At 36.2% G+C, this 14,386-nt stretch overlaps 1 protein-coding gene and 1 long non-coding RNA gene across 2 annotated transcripts in view; one reads left to right on the forward strand and one right to left on the reverse strand.

The window, feature by feature from the left end:
* lhfpl3 (LHFPL tetraspan subfamily member 3) overlaps nt 1–14,386 on the reverse strand; it is a 44,406-nt gene that overhangs the window by 13,413 nt on the left and 16,607 nt on the right. The gene's annotated exons all lie outside the window — the stretch shown is intronic.
* The window catches only part of LOC131539266 (uncharacterized), a 32,836-nt gene that overhangs the window by 8,981 nt on the left and 9,469 nt on the right, over nt 1–14,386 (forward strand). The window lies entirely within an intron of this gene.

A 14,386-nucleotide genomic window follows, 5' to 3' on the forward strand; every position in this document is an offset into this window, starting at 1 on the left:
TTGTCACCTTAGAAATAAAATGGGTCCTTTTGCATTTCTATTTTGTGTAAAAATGTCTGGTAACGCTTTAGTATAGGGAACAATTCTCACTTTTCATTATTTGCATATTAGCATGCCTATTAATAACATAGTGCTTATAAAGCACATATTCTGCATGAGCATATTCTACATCCCTAATCCTATCCAATACTTAAACTTAACAACTACCTTAACTATTAATAAGCAGCAAATTAGGAGTTTGAGGCAAAAGTCGTAGTTAATGGTTTGTTCACAGCAAGAATTTGACCATAAAATATAACTTTGCAGTTAACAGTAAGAGTAGAACTGAAGTATGATATTCTAAACGCATCCAAAGTCACACATAAAGCAGGTAGCTATTTGAAATTTTAGCTTCGTATTAATTGCAATGCTGCAAAAAAGATAAACCCTTTCAAAAAGATGAAAAGAAACAAGGCAATGTTACAATGCAGCCTCTGAATTAAGACTGCATAAAATAAAAGGGCTCTAAGGAAAGTCTAAGAGATGCAGCTGAGTTATTATTCACGCCGCAGCTGAGAGTTGTCTCTGAACGTGTGCCAGTTCTGTGGAGTGAGTTGTGTTGTCATGGAGACGCTCTCTGTATTGTCAGTCTTGTGAGGTGTTTGATAAGTGATGGGTGTGTTATTGACTGCAGCGCTCCTGAACTCCTCCCTCCTGGGCAAACCAGGCCAGCACAACTGACACAGAATGCTCTTTTATCCTACCTGCTGTCTGTCTGGCTATTTTTGGAAGGCAAACTACCATACTACTTTTACTTTTTCTGCATTATAAACTATGTATACTGTACATACTTTGGTAGACAGGTAGACAGCAATATTATTCTACCCAAGATACTTAGTTTGGGAGAAATTCTAAAACAGCATTGCATCTGCATGTATCATTTGCAGATTCAAAATGCACTGTGACAATCACAGTAAACAAATGCTGGTTATAAATATACTCTATATTTCATTTCATTCAAAAAAAAGAATAGATTTAAAATAACAGTCAATGTAATAAAAATGACTATTTACCCAATATCTAGTTTGCTATGCATTTTGTACTTTTTTTTTGAATATTGTTAGCTTACCTACAAACGTTTCAAATCAGTGGCATATTAGCTTACTACTTACTGCATACTGCACAGTATACAATGAATGCTGCCAAAAAAAAATTTTTTTAAAGCATATGAAATTATATAAATAAAATTACTTCACTACACTGCATACATTCTACACTCTTTCATTCAGTCAAGTAGTGTACATGTTGGGAATTTTATGGTTTATTTATTTAATATTATTTATTGCAGTTTTAATCCAATTTTGGGTGGAAATTTTTACATTAACATCTTAACATCATAAATTTTGACAGTCCAATTAAAAAATAAAAACATTTAAAATTATGAAAATTCATAGTATGCTATTCTAAATATATCTTATCCCTTTTACTTTTTTTTTTTTTTTAAATTGAATTCCTAGTATAGAATATTTTTATCAAAATTAATTAATGATTATTATTATTATTACTTTTTCCAAGATGATAGCTGAACTGCACTGCAGAGGAAATGTAACACAGCCTGCTATGGTTTAAAACATATTATATTTTTGCATAATGCTTACTGTTTCACATGCTATTTCTAAAAGAGTATACTGAGCATAATTCAGTAAGCTGTACACTAATATTTCATTCCAAAAAAAACTATCTCCCTCTTTTTTTTCCTCTATGCGTCACTGCAGTTTATGTATTTATTAAGGCAAATCTACCAATACGTCCAAAAATACATTACATTTAACATCTTGAAAATATGCTGTCTTAACCTTTATAACATGTGCACATATAACCTCATTACCCTAGCGCAGAAGACTACATATCCCATAATTCTTTGGGGTGGTGGAACAGTAAAGGTGATTGGGAACAGGTGGTCCAATTAATTACTGGCGAGCACGAGCACACCCGCCAAGTGTGGGAGGAAACTAAATGAACGTGCCAAAATACAGATTTAACGAGAGGAGAGAGAGACACAAACATTGAGCTCTACAGGACACGCATCAAGCCCTTAATAGACAGTAAGAAAAAGCAAACAGATTAAGAGAAAAATCCTCTTTTATCGTTCTGATGCACTTATTTCAACCATACAAGCCGGATTGGCATTGCAAGCCTATTTGGATAGCGACCAGCGTGTTGCGTGTGTATTTGGCAGAACGCAATACTATGTGATAGCTGTTTCCTCTTCCCAGTTGGAAACCAATAAGTTTTGAATCGGGGCCCCCAGGACGGGAGTTTATTTAGCCCTGCCAAGCGCTCATTGAAGTGTCCGTGTGATGCTTGGTGTGTCCTGCCAAATGCAGTCCTCATCTTCGCTGCTTGACAGACACTAGAGCTTTTGCTTCCCTCTCTGCGTTCTGTTGTATTAGCACAGCTCATCTAAATTCAGAGATAATCTCCTTCTCTCAGGTTTCCCAGACTGTGTGACAGCACTCAGAGGAAGGAGCGTTTCTTTGAATATTCTACAGATGTCCTCTTTTCTTTCTCCGCGTGAGCTGAGCGTTTGAAGTTGGCTGATGGGATTGTTTTAATATTCCTCAGATGTGGCGCAGAGCCTAAGAACGTTTTATCCTCGGTGCGCTGTGCCTGGAACGGTGTGCACTGGCTCTGGGTCTTAGATTAGATGCTTTGCAGGAGCAAAGAGGGCTGATCAATGCAGGACACTCCATTTATGTGTGTGTGTCTATTACAATCCATGATGGGGGTAACGCATTACAAGTAACGCGAGTTACGTAATCAGATTACTTTTTCAAGTAACTAGTAAAGTAACGCAATGCTTTTTAATTTACAAGAAATTATCTAAGGTACTTTTTTCAAATAAGTAACGCCAGTTTCTTGATTGACAGCTCTCCTGTCCCCTTGTTGAGAGAAATCGGGAGTAAGATGTTACTGTAGTTCTAGAATAAATGTGAACATGCATTAATTTACTTTTCCTTTAGCCTGAGGCGTATTCATTTCACTTTTGGTGTGAAAGGGCTTTTATGTTTGTCAAAAATAGAATTTTTTTTAAATTAAAAACATACAAGCAAGCCCTGCCCAGATTTAAAAAGTAATGCAAAAGTAACGTAAGGCATTACTTTCCATAAAAAAGTAACTACAATATTGTGTTACTCCCTAAAAAGTAACTGATTACATTACTTAATGCATTACTTAAAAAAAAAAAAAAAAACTTTTTCCAACACTGATTATAATGACTGATCACCAGTGTTGGGCAAGCTACTTAGAAAATGTAGTGAGCTAAGTTAACAGTTACTCTTCTTTAAATGAAGCTTAACTACACTAAAGCTACAGCCCTGGGAAATGTAGCAAGCTAAGCTACGGCAACATGGCAAAAGTAGTTTACTACATCCAAGCTATTAAAAAAAAAAAAAAAAAAAAAAGATTTTTGAACCAACATCATACCAAGTCAATACTCTCTCAGTGATCAATAAAACTGTCAATCAAGCAGATAGACATAATAGTTCAGATTAATTGTTTATTCAACAACTGTTCCAAACCAATTTGGCAACATAGTCAGTATCATGTACAGGGCCGGATTTACCTCATATTGTGACATAGGCAAAATACATTTTTGCTGTCGGCCGGAAACCTCCTATTGGTAGTTAGTATTGTGGCTTTATTGTATACAGATACATTTATATAAATGGTAACACTTCACAATAAGGTTCAGTAGTTAACATGAACTAAGAATGAACAATACTTCTGCAGCATTTATCTTAGTTCATTTCAACATTTACTAATGCAGTATTAAAATCAAAAGTTGTTTGTTAACATTTGTTAATGCGCTGTGAACTAACATGAACTACCAATGAACGACTGTATTTTCATTAACTAACATTAACAAAAATTAATAAATACTGTAACAAATGTATTTTAATGTAATACTGTAAAGAATGTATTTTATACATCGTATGCTCATGTTAGACATTAGCTAACATTAATGAAATCGTATTGTATAGTGTTACCATATAGATGTTTAGGCCTACAGATAGGCTATGTTTATTTGCATCGTTGCATGTGTCATTATATTAATATAAACATTTCACCAAAATCAAGTTCAAATATGAAGCTTTTGACCAGCGAATGTTTTTTTTTTTTCTTACTCGTGTCCCATTTTCCCCAGTTTTCTGTCATTATGTGGGCGTTCAGTTTTTTTTTCTGTTCTTTGGCCAAAGTATCATATTATGAAAGATTCAGCGCTTCGCACAAACTACTTGGCTGTGACTTGTTCACAAATGCTAGAGAAACTCTTCTCCACTCCTCAAATACAAAAAACAAAAAACAAAAAAACAGCCTTTATAAATAGTGTTTTTTGAGTAAAGAAACCGCTGTACTTATTCAATCGACAGTTCTTTATTTACCTTCAGACTGCAAACAAGCTGAGATGCTCTAAACTGCGCGCCGCACTTCATTGACGAGAGAGGCGGGAGGAATAATGAGGTTTGACTGACAGCTTGAGGAGCCAATGGTGTTACGAGCTTTAGTGGCAGAGGCGTCACTTTTACTGATCCAGGATCAGTGATCTGTAGCTGTTATATTTCTGATTTGAGCTCGAGTTTCAGAATAATTTCTTTGGAAAATGTAACGTTAGCTTTTGTTGACGCTACCGCGCTACTTGATCAAAAAAAGAGCTAAACTACCGAAAAGCTATTTGATTCAGAAAGCAGCGACACTACCACCACGCTACTGAGAAATGCAGTTAAACTAGTAGCGTCACTACTTGTAGCGACGCTACTGCCCAACACTGCTGATCACAATGACACAAAATAGCTGAAAATCCTTCTTAAATGTTGTTTTCAGAACCAAATCTTTTGTTTTGTGGTTGCTAAGGTGTTTAAAGTGGTTTTAGTGCATTGCTATGTGGTTGCTAGAGTGTGTCCCCAGCTAAGGTGTTATGGATGGTTGCTAGGGCGTTGTGTAGGGATGGGTGATATACGGCAAAACAAGATTAACCGTTAGAAATTTGTCAACCGGTTGAGATTTTGGAATATCATCTCTATTGCGGTTAAACGCTCGTGTGACGTTGTTGTGCTACATGCTCACGAAAACTTTTTAAGCATTGTGGTTTCAAAACAAGTGTTTTTAAACCGCTGAAATGCAATCAGCAGCGAAAGATATGTGCACACTGCACAATATTGGATCCAGGCAGCTCTTAAAGTGACAGCAGTCGAATATTCCTGCTGTCTGTTATTCATGTTAATCAAACAACAAAAGAGAGAAAATCTCTCACTGCTGTTTTGTTTTGAGTTTTTTCTGTCCATTGAAACAGTATGTCTTTGCATCTAAAAATGTGAGATGCAGCGCTCAGGAATGGTTTTTAAAAAAGCAGCACAGAATGGTCTCAAGACACGCATTTGAGACGTGATGCGTAAATAACGGAAATAACAGCGCCTCCGCTGCCATGTTGCCATCAAATAAGACAGTTGCCATGCCAGCTTGCTGCTGTAAACAAAAGCTTGCAACACTTGCCCTGCCTCTGGGGTTTTCTGATTGGTCCACTGCTTTGGAACTGACATTGATGTGCAGCGTTGCATATAAAAGTTGAAATTCTTGACACAGCGTCTTAAAAACATGGCGCTTGTGCAAGATTCTGCAAAAGCAGTGAGACACAAGTGCAACAGTCATACACCTCCATCTAGCGCATTTACATAGGAAAACAATCGAAAAGTAGAGCATTGGAATGGAAAAATGCATGCAGTGTGAACGACCCCTTGGGGTACTGGCATGGCTTTTCAACTCCAGTCCTGGAGGGTTAGGCTTGTTGTGTTATGCAGCTGCTACAGCAGGACTGTTTGAGAGCCACTGTCCTGCAGGGTTTAACTACAAGCCTAATGAAACAAACCTGTACAAGCTAATTAAAGTCTTCAGGATCACTGAAAAGTTGCAAGCAGGTGAGTTTGATCGGGGGTTGGAGATAAACTCTGCAGGACAGTGGCCCTCCAGAACTGTTGAAAACAGCTGTGCTGCAGTGTTTGGGGTGTTACTAAAGTAGTGTTTCCCAACCCTGTTCCAGGAGGCACACCAACAGTATGCATTTTGGATGTTTCTCTTATCTGACCCATCCGTTTCAGGTTTTGGAGTCTCCTGGAGTTGGATCAGTTGTGTTAGATTAGGAAGAGATTGAAAATATGTATATTGTTTTTTTGCTGCCACAAAATATGTACTGTTCTAGAATGTCCTGCATTACTGTTTGGTTGCTAGGGTAAATGTTTGCTATGATATTGAAGGTAATTGACTGTGTTGTTTTACAGTTGCTAAGGTTTTCTATGTGGTTTTCAGCCCATTGCTATGTGTTTGCTAGGGTACTGCCATGCAGTTTTTCTGAACATATGATATTCTGGTCTCAAGACCATTTGGGATCCTTCATCGTAAAATCTAGCTGTGTTCAAAATCACCCCATATACCCTCATTTACTATTCCCTACATTAGTCCACTCATAGATATGTATAGGTAGATGCCACATTCGACCCGCTTAGACACGTCAATGCTTCCGCCATCTTGGAACAGTCTATATATCGTCAATCACAATAAAAATCAATGAGTTTCAAGATGCAACAACATTGCGCAGCATCTAGTTGTAAAAACTGCTTAAAAAAACTGTTTGTGTTTTTAAAATGTATTAACTCAATATTACAGGTTTTTGAACTAAAGTACCTTTTAAAAGCCTTGTTAACAGTTTCATCTTGTTGTATTGTGTTAGCTTAGCAAAAGCATCTTCTGAAGTCTACTGAAGATATAGATATCATACATCCATATAACTACAGTTGCAACTTGCTCTCAAGTGTTCACAGACGAGCTTTGACTATTCCAATATGGCGGACGGCTTACATAAAGTGGCCCATAGAAACAGCCGCTAATAGGGCATCTACTTATAAATATCTATGAGTTCACTAATAAAACTGACAGCTTCCAATGAAAATATACATCTTGAGATATATATATTATTAGTATATTCCACTACTGTAGCATGTATAAAGGTCCTTGCACATTGAGTTTTTCGTACTTTTCGTATTCATCATCCTTTCCAATCCAAATGCTTGCTACAGAAGCGAAAACGCAGAAAATCGAACCTGGTCTGATTTTTTTTTTTTAATGACGGACGAAAGTTTCGGAGGCAGTGTGTAAACGTGATTGACACACCGTGAGGTCGTATTTATTTTTCAACGTGAAATTTCCGGACGAAAATTTCGGTTTTCGCAAAACCTTAATGAAACTATTTAATAATCAGTAATAAATAGAAATGTGTACCTGCATGACATTACGTTGTACCCACATGAAAATGGATGAATGATTCAGCTGCAGGTGCCATTACGGGAATTATTTCGGCATGACCCTCACAGTACATTATGGGTATTCGCTAACCATTGAGTGTACATTGGTGGTCTACTCATTATTGCGGTGCATTGTGCACTCGATAACATCCACTATGGTTTTTGACACCACTACAAGTGGTTTTCCTCTCAAATAGTGCCCTTAAATGGGTAAAGGGGGTGATTTCGGAAACAGCCTGTAAGTCACTGTATGTATGATCTCTGAGAACAGTGACATCACATACCTCTCTTAAACGAGCTACCCACTATGAGGAATCATTCATGTTTAATACTTGGAGTTAGTGGTTTCTTAAATTTCATTAATTCAAATTATAAGCCTGAGTAACATATATAAATATTAATAGCCACAACCAGAGCCAATGGAAGCTGTTTCTGTGACTTTCACACAGTGTTTCCACAGAATGCTGTCATGAATTTATTACAGGCATAATTTCCTGGGGCTAGGTGCATTACTTAAAGGCACAATGGTTATGTTTCATGGTTTGCTTCTTGCGGGAATCAAACCAGCCCTGTGGCTTAATCATTACATCACACCACCTCCAGATGTTTGGGGGTTTAATAACCATAATGTGCACTTCCTCTAATGTTTTCTAAATTATATAGTGAAAAAAAGATAAATGGAATGGCACCACGGCTCCTGTTAGGACTGCAACACTCTGTTATTCTAGCTCTAATTGGTGTTACTGCTCCAGGAAACCTGATTAGTATCAGAGACCACCTGCTGAGTGGTCTACTGAAGTAATTCCAGAAGGAGCAACTCTGCCATGCCCCTCGGAGCGTGTGCGTTCACATGTATGAAACCCTCCCATCCACTCGACCCCCACCGCTCGGCACGTGTATGAATCCGACCGAGACTAATTGTGCAACACTGCATCTGCACACTAGCTGCTTCGCAGAAAAGGGGAGGGCAGAGAAGTGTGCGGTTTCCATGACAACTACCGAAGAGGTGGTTTTCAAATATCAGGCTGCATGCGAACTAAGCTTTGCGCATCTGAGGAGGTCAGCTGTCAACGTGTACGTCTGATAGCGTGTTCCTTCTGTACCGAAACCCAAATAAACAGGACTTTTGAATGACCTTTAAAGCAAATTATGTAAGAACTTGTTGTTTCCTTTGACAGCAAAAGCAAGAATTTTATTCATAATGCGGACCCACTTTATATTAGGTGGCCTTAACTATTACGTACTTGCAAAAATCATATTCGGACGCAGCATTCATCTAGTTAATTTTGATAGTGCAAATTGAACAAAGAGTTTTCATTGTGCGAGAAAATCAGAGTTGTGAGATATAAACTCGCAATTGCGAGAAAAAAAGTCAGAATTGCGAGATAATGTCGCAATTGCGAGTTTATATCTCAGAATTGCGAGTTTATATCTCAGAATTCTGAGAAAAAAAGTCAGAATTGTGAGTTTATATCTCAGAATTGCGAGTTTATATCTCAGAATTCTGAGAAAAAGTCAGAATTGCGAGTTTATATCTCAGAATTGCGAAGTTTATATCTCAGAATTCTGAGAAAAAAGTCAGAATTGTGAGTTTATATCTCAGAATTGCGAGTTTATATCTCAGAATTCTGAGAAAAAGTCAGAATTGCGAGTTTATATCTCAGAATTGCGAGTTTATATCTCAGAATTCTGAGAAAAAAAGTCAGAATTGCGACTTTATATCTCAGAATTGCGACTTTATATCTCAGAATTGCGACTTTATATCTCAGAATTGCGACTTTATATCTCAGAATTCTGAGAAAAAAAGTCAGAATTGCCAGTTTATATCTCAGAATTGCGACTTTATATCTCAGAATTGCGACTTTATATCTCAGAATTGCGACTTTATATCTCAGAATTCTGAGATAAAAAGTCGCAATAACCTTTTTTATTTTTTTTATTCAGTGGCGGAAACGGGCTTCCATAGAGACTTGTTTCCAAACAAAAGGAAATATATCGGTATCGGCCAAAATGAGTTGAAAAATATCGGCATATTGGATATCACTAATGTAATTACATGCATCTAATTAATTTTTTTTTTTTTAAATATAAGTACAATGTAAAAACATGTATTTACACAATAACCAAATGATAAATTTAAAGGTAAGTAGTTAAGGCCACCTAATATAAAGTCGGACCCATACTGCACCTTCAATCATAGTAGTTAAAGGGATAGTTCCCCCAAAAATGAAAATTCTGTCATCATTTACTCACCGTCCACTTGTTCCAAAACTGTATGAGTTTCTTTGTTCTATTGAACACAAAATAAAATATTTTAAAGAATATTGGTAACAAAACAGTTGACGATAGCTTTTGACTTAAATAATATGGCAAAAAATAAAATGCAGACAACTGTTTGGTTATCAATTAACCTTTTTGGCCCACAATATTTTGATAATGTGATTGCAACTTCAGTATAAACTTCATCCTTTCTTAGGATCAGGCAGTCTACTACTTCCTATCACTTACCTGGTATTCATGAGATCAATCTAAAAGTTCATTCTCAAAGCAATGTGGTCCTTTTTCATCTCTTCTCTGCTCCTTTGACCACCTTTGTCCTCTTTAACTCCACCATGCTCTTTTTCCATCCCACTTGAACTGTTCAAATGGTCTATTCTCTCCCACTTGAACTGTTCTTTTTGCAGTTGAAAACTGGTCTTTGCATTATCGCCTCTTCTGTTCTCATTACTCTCTTGAAGTCTTTTTTCTATCTGTTCATTTTCCCCCTGCAGATGCTCATGGCTGTTCTTGGGCTGAGAACTCACTATAGCTCTCTTGAGCACTATCTCTGCTTCTCTGGCGTCCTGCCATGCTGGACTGAGAGATAACCGAAGGGGAAATTCACTAAGAATGAATTGTACCCACTGATAGCGCTGTTTATTTGCGCGTACTGTCTGCGTTGTTTTAGCATCCGATTCACCATAGGAATTATGTAAATCGGCTAACGGACAAACGCACCCACAACATCTGTGTTGAGCGCAATCCACGCCCCGCAGTTTCCCATACTGCAGGTTGGTTCAGTGCTAGATTGTGGAGGATGCAGCAGTTCTGGCACACTTTACTGGGGCTGTACAGCATCTCCCCACCACTGCAATACAGCCACTGTTTGGCTCATTAAAATGTTTGTGCTTTACTACACCACATGTCTGGATATAAGCCCTGTGATAAATCTTTTCTACATCATTTGATCTATTACTGCTGCCATGATCACTAGAATATGTACACAAGTATCTATTTTTGATTCAATTCTGTTCATGCCTGCCTTCCCTTATTTATTTATTCATTAATTATTTTTCTGATATTCTCTTTTATAACAGCATTTATTTTAATGGGTTCTCTGTGTCAGCTACAGGGTTCTGAGGTCCAAATGGTTTTAAAACATTCAACTTATTTGTGAATACTATTTCCTAATGGTTGGAAACCATTTGAATAGGTACTGTCAGGACCAGAGTTTTTGTCCCACTAAACTCTTAAAAAAATTATTTTTGTGATTTATATTAACACATTTACCGTAGGGTTTTAAACCAAGGGTTCAGCAAAGTACTGCAAGAGGCATGTGGACTGATTTAGTAATATATGTTGCTAATTTGTTCTATAACTTTTTACTTAAGTTAATGGAAAGAAACAAACAAATGTGAATCTTTCTGTGTGGAACAATACAGTGGCGCAATGAATTGCCAATGGACAAAGGCAATGGATGTAAATGTAGTTTAGTGAAAAACTAGATCATCATTGCGGGTTTGGAATGGAAGTAGACTGCTCAATATATCTTACAGTCTTATGGTAATAGCTCAGGTCTCCAGAATTGAGTTCATCTCCAATAAATCTCTCTTTGCTTTGGCAGCCATAAGTGTTGTAAGTTATTACTGATATTAACTGGAGCCTTCTAATGTGTCCCTCTACAGTCACAAACCTGTGGTTAATGCGGCAAGTAATAACAATAGCCCATTTTGCATTATTAGAGCGCATCTACTACATTGCTACATTTCATAACTACAGTTAGTCAGTTACAGGTAGGGTGTACTCACTTTTGTGGCCAGCAGTTTAGACATTAATGGCTGTGTGTTGAGTTATTTTGAGGGGACAGCAAATTTACACTGTTATACAAGCTGTACACTCACTACTTTACATTGTAGCAAAGTGTCATTTCTTCACTGTTGTCACATGAAAAGATATAATAAAATATTTACAAAAATGTGAGGGGTGTACTCATTTCTGTGAGATACTGTGTGTGTGTGTGTGTGTGTGTGTGTGTGTGTGTGTGTATTATAAGCAGGGCTTCTTTAACTTTAAATATGAACTGTATTTCAATAGTAAAATTATTATTATATTTTAAATGTTAATTAGGTTAAACCAAACATTATCTCCTATGAAAAAATATACAAATATATTTTCCCATAAAACACATTATGCATTGCTTTAATATTACTTTTGTATTTATATTTGCAGTATGGAAGTTAATGATTTCTGTTCATATTTCCATGACAACTCATTTTCTAAACCTCCAAAGTAAATCATGAAATATGCAAAATCTCTAGGTTGAAATCCATCACGCACTATACCAGTGTGCACCTAATTATGCATATTATCTTCTATAATCTATGAGGTTTTAAATTATTCATTCCAGGCTTTAATTTTAATTAGGTTAAGCCCGTAAGCGACACAGTCATATATTTTTTGTCAAGGTTTATATTCCATGAAAATATAGTCTATTAAAAGACTCCATCAGGTGAGGGTAGCAAATAAATAATGGCTCTGGTGCTAATTAAGTCCACTTAAAAAATCTCTCTATATATATATATATATTAATTGAGTCATTAGTTCACAACATTTAAATGTTATTTCATTTTACTGCAACTGAAAATGGATACACAGTATAAAAACGATTTCATGTATATGAGGGATGAAAGCAGAAAGTGCTGATAGTAGTGGGCTCAGAACAGAAGTGCTGTTTTCCCTTCCCACTGAAACACTTATCTCCCCAGACACTTATACACAGGGGGACTTACTTTCCAAAATTGGCCTCACACATGCTTTACTTTGCCTTTCCCTGACTGCTGATGCCCATTCTGTTCTGCTTATGTAATTATTCTGTGTGCTTTCAATGTTGGCCTTCTAAGCAAAGTTTAGAAGTCGTCATCAAAAATGCTCTGATACATCAAAAAAATGCATATCTTGCCGCACAGAAATCAATGTCATTACAGCAAGGATCAAGTTAACATCCCATTGACATCTCTGCTGTGGGGGAGAGAAATACAGTTCATTCAATGTGTTGTAATTGGTTTCTAGTGAAAACATTGAAGGTGTGTGTTAGTGAAGAGAAAACAGTGCTTTCTGTGCTCTTCAAAAATCTTTCTGATGACATCCAGCACCACGGGCTTTTACACTGTCATTTATAAAGCTGTCTTTAACATTTTGCCCTGCCTGCTTGATTTAATGTGCTAACCGTAGAGGTCAGTTTATCCTTCTCATCTGAGCCACAGCGGCTCTTCGGCCTCCACTAGGTGAGAGATTTCTCTGCTCCACAGAGCATCAGCCTTGTAATTTATTCTGACAGCACACTGATATGCTTGCTAATGGCCTCTGGTCTGGCTCAGACAAACTCAATCCATTATTATGTATTGATTGACAAGGACACTGAAAAGAAGGGCGTTGTGTGGGTTTGGAAAGAAGCTGGTTTACAGTGTGTGCTGTGAGGCGGTGTTCTGTTGGTCAACATTTACAGTTTTCTTATCTTTTAGGCCCCAATCATTGCATCCTGCATGTAATGTAATTTAATTTGAAATTAAATACGCTGTGTTTTCCGCCAACTGGCAACCCGGGGTGCCGAAATACAATTGGGTAAACTGGCAGTGGGTGGGTTTCACAAACCATAACAAACACAGACATTCCGGGCTGGAATGCACATTATCAAAGGAGAATAACTGACTGTAGCATTGTTTTTCAGATAAACAAGTATGTTAACTTAGCATGTTTCTTAAATATCTGCAAACATATTATAGTATTTTTATGCTTTAGTAGAGTCAAAATCCTACATACAGCACCTGTACCATGACACATTTATAGTTGGCTACCTGAATCTAGTTTAACACCTCTGGCTTGGCGTTGTTGCCCCCTCAAGTGAGATTTAGGGTTCGTTTTAGGGTTAGTAACGCAACAATGCACATTAAGTTAGTAATGCTCATATTTAGTCCTATTTATAAATGTAATCAGAAATGCATTAAAAACTGTTATTCATATATACAGTATACAGTTATACTGTATATAACATTTCTATGAAAAAGTTTTTAATTTCTGTATTAAAATTAGTGCTGTCAAATGATTAATCGCGATTAATTGCATCCAAAATACAAGTTTTTGTTTACATAATACATGTATGTGTACTGTTTATATTTATGTATACATAAATACACACACATGCAGTATATATTTTGAAAATATTTACATGTACATACATTTATATAATCATATTCTTATATTTATATTATATAGAAGTATATTTAATATATAAACATAACATTTTTAAATATATATATTCATGTGTTTGTATTTATATATACATAATAAATTTATACAATACGCACTCATATATTATGTAAACAAAAACCTTTATTTTGGATGCGATTAATCGCAATGAATCATTTGACAGCACTAATTAAAATACATTTTCAAAAAGTGAATTTGAAGTATAAAATTTCACATCATAATGAATAAAAATAAGTTTTCAAATTCTTAAAAAAGGAAATATATTAAGAAGTTTGACATAAGCCTCTATTATTGTTTTACAAAATATTAATATGTGACCCTGGATCACAAAACCAGTCATAAGTAGCACGGGTATATTTGTAGCAATACCCAAAAATATATTGTGTGGGTCAAAATTATAGATTTTCCTTTTATGCCACAAATCATTAGGATATTAAGTAAAAATCATGTTCCATGAAGATATTTTGTATATTTCCTACCGTAAATATATCAAAACTTAATTTTTGATTAGTAATATGCATTGCTAA

The sequence above is a fragment of the Onychostoma macrolepis genome, chromosome 04, assembly GCF_012432095.1.
Source record: "Onychostoma macrolepis isolate SWU-2019 chromosome 04, ASM1243209v1, whole genome shotgun sequence".
NCBI classification, from domain to species: Eukaryota; Metazoa; Chordata; class Actinopteri; order Cypriniformes; family Cyprinidae; genus Onychostoma; species Onychostoma macrolepis.